The sequence below is a fragment of the Mya arenaria genome, chromosome 9 (genome assembly GCF_026914265.1).
Source record: "Mya arenaria isolate MELC-2E11 chromosome 9, ASM2691426v1".
In the NCBI taxonomy this organism is placed as follows: Eukaryota; Metazoa; Mollusca; class Bivalvia; order Myida; family Myidae; genus Mya; species Mya arenaria.
In genome coordinates, this window is record NC_069130.1 from 42,531,955 (window position 1) to 42,534,928 (window position 2,974).

The 2,974-nt window shown below is 43.0% G+C and overlaps 1 protein-coding gene across 1 annotated transcript in view; it reads left to right on the forward strand.

The window, feature by feature from the left end:
• The first annotated feature begins 2,586 nt into the window (after positions 1-2,586).
• LOC128202686 (uncharacterized) overlaps positions 2,587-2,974 on the forward strand; it is a 20,256-nt gene continuing 19,868 nt past the window's right edge. The window contains exon 1 of the mRNA XM_052903738.1: positions 2,587-2,741. The gene's annotated coding sequence lies outside the window, so the exon portion shown is untranslated. The remainder of the gene's footprint in view (positions 2,742-2,974) is intronic.

Here is a 2,974-nt window from a genome sequence, read left to right on the forward strand (position 1 = left end):
AATTTCCGTTATATTCCGGAAAGTTAAATTTCTGTATACTTGAAAATTTGGATGATGCCGTGATGGTACACGAAATATCGAATTTCCTTATTTCTGTTTTTTTATGGAATGAAACTTCGGGATAGTGTACAATAGGCTTTAAATAAAGTAAAACAAATGAAAAATGCTTAGTATATAGCTGTTTTTGACCAAAATTATGATTTTTTCCCTGGTCGCCTTAATAACTATTTTTATGGATACACAAATATACTCACACAAAAGTTTAAGAATATTTTTTTAATATTAAAAGAGAATAAGATTTAAAACAATGAAATGATAAACATGAAAGCTTATCAATTTTCTGTCTATGGACATTTTTATTGACATTTGATACATCAAATCTGGACTGAAAATATTAAGGAGACCAATTTTTGTCGCCTTAATCCAGCGGTCCCCATAATGCCTAGATTAATATATATATGGGCACCTTAATATCTGTAGTAGATAATAAATACTTGTATGTGTTTCTCAGAAAATATACAATGCAATTCAAGACTTAGCTCATACAAAGGCATGAAAGGCAATCAACTGATAGCTTGCTGGGCGGCTATTCTCCTTCCCCCTCCACAACATTGAAACAAAGGCATGAAAGGCAAACAACAGATAGCTTGCTGGGCGGCTATTCTCCTACCCCCTCCACAACATTGAAACAAAGGCATGAAAGGCAATCAACTGATAGCTTGCTGGACGGCTATTCTCCTCCGCACTCCACAACATTGAAACAAATGCATGACAGGCAATCAACTGATAGCTTGCTGGGCGGTTATTCTCCTCCCCCTCCACAACATTGAAACAAAGGCTTGAAAGGCAATCAACGGATAGCGTGCTGTGCGGCTATTTCCTTCCCCCACCTCCACAACTTTTAAACAAAGGCATGAAAGGCAATCAACTGATAGCTTGTTGGGCTGCTATTTTCCTCCCCCTCCACAACATAGAAACAAAGGCATGAAAGGCAATCAACGGATAGTGTGCTGGGCGGCTGTTCTCCTCCCCCTCCACAACATTGAAACAAAGGCATGACAGGCAATCAACTGCATGATAGCTTGCTGGGCGGCTATTCTCCCCACCCCCCTCAGGAACATTGAAACAAAGGCACGAAAGGCAATCAACTGATAGCTTGCTGGGCGGCTATTCTCCCCCCTCCACAACATTGAAACAAAGGCATGAAAGGCAATAAACTGATAGCTTGCTGGGCGGCTATTCTCTCTCTCTCTCCCCCCCCCCCCCTCCACAACATTGAAACAAAGGCATGAAAGGCAATCTACGGATAGCTAACTTGGCGCCGGTGGCTTGCCTCCCCCTCCACAACGTTGACACAGAGGCATGAAAGGCAATCAACTGATAGCTTGCTGGGCGGCTATTCTCCTCCCCCCTCCACAACATTGAAACAAAGGCATGAAAGGCAATCTACGGATAGCGTGCTGGGCGACTATCCTCCTCCCCCTCCACAAAATTGAAACAAAGGCATGAAAGGCAATCAACTGATAGCTTGCTGGATGGTTCGCCCCCTCCTCCTCCACAACCGTGATAAAAAGGCATGAAAGGAAATCAACGGATAGCTAACTTGGCGCCGGTGGCTAGCCTCCCCCTCAACAACGTTGAAACAAAGGCATGAAAGGCAATCATCTGATAGCTAACTGGGCGGCTAACTCGCCAGCACCCTCGGCCCACGCCACAATTCACACAGTTCTACACAGTGCAAGCAATGGTTTTTACAGATTGAATAGTTTTGTTGTTTAAATGGGAAAAAGGCTGAAATAAATAAGGAAAGTATAACATAAAACTCACATTCCGTAGGGTAATCTTACTTGGATGGAGAAAATGCTGATCAATATCTAGTCCATAATGAATACATGCATTAAACCAGAGGTATTATTTTATGCATGAACTATATATTCATTTTGATTATGCACCAGTCAATTGTAACCACGCCCCCCCCACCCCCAGGTCCGGGGGTATACCGCGGATAGTCGGGGAAATGGGCCGTGTTTTAACCTTCCACGTGGCCCCGCAGTGCCGGGTGAATGCGGTGGTTTTGTCTTCCAGCCAAATATAGCGGGGAATGTGCCTTACCTAGAGTCCCTTTGGGTGCGGGAGCATTTGGCGGGGATGTTACCAGCAGGCCGTCTCCGCAGGGCAAAACTTTACCCGGGCTTGGCTAGGTCGAGAGTCCCCGCTTTTCCTCGGACCTGAGGGGGGGGGGGGGGGGGGGCGTGGTTACAACTGACTGGTGCATTAAGTACTAGTGTACTGTCGTATCCATTTACTGAGTGCTCCTGATATAGAAGTTCAAGGACATCTAAACATTTAAATGCGGAAATATTTCGATATTTAAATAAATATCTTTTCTGAAAAAAGAACATGCAATGTAACAACACGAATCCATTTCTTGTTGTTTTGACAGTACTGCGCGCCTTCTTTACGCGGATTAAAAATGGTGTTAATTGCCGGCGACCTCATCACATTTCGTATACAGTATCCTTACTACTATTTAGGATGTATATCTCGTAGCTTGCCGGAGAAGGCCGAGTTGTTACGACTTGGCCGAAGTGTTCGGAATGTTTTCAATAAGCCATTATGTGGTCTATTTTGAATCTTTCTGGAGAAGGCCGGGTTGTTAGGGTTGACGCCCACGTGTATTCGCGCATGCGCTTTGTTTAATATTCGTCACGTATTCGGTTACTAGGATAGCGGCCGTGAATGTGAGTTTTCATTTTTTTAAACACAATTCAACAACTTTTCAGATCAGCATCACATTATTTGTTCAATCAGAGACATCAAAAAATGAAAAACCATATTTACTGAGTTTAATATTTGAAAATCATGTTTCATTTTACCTATTTTTCATGATCCTGTTTCGACCTGTTTAATACGCTGTTAACTGCTTTCGTTTTACGTGTATGTATACTGCTCAAACCTTGAAAGTCAAGAGTGT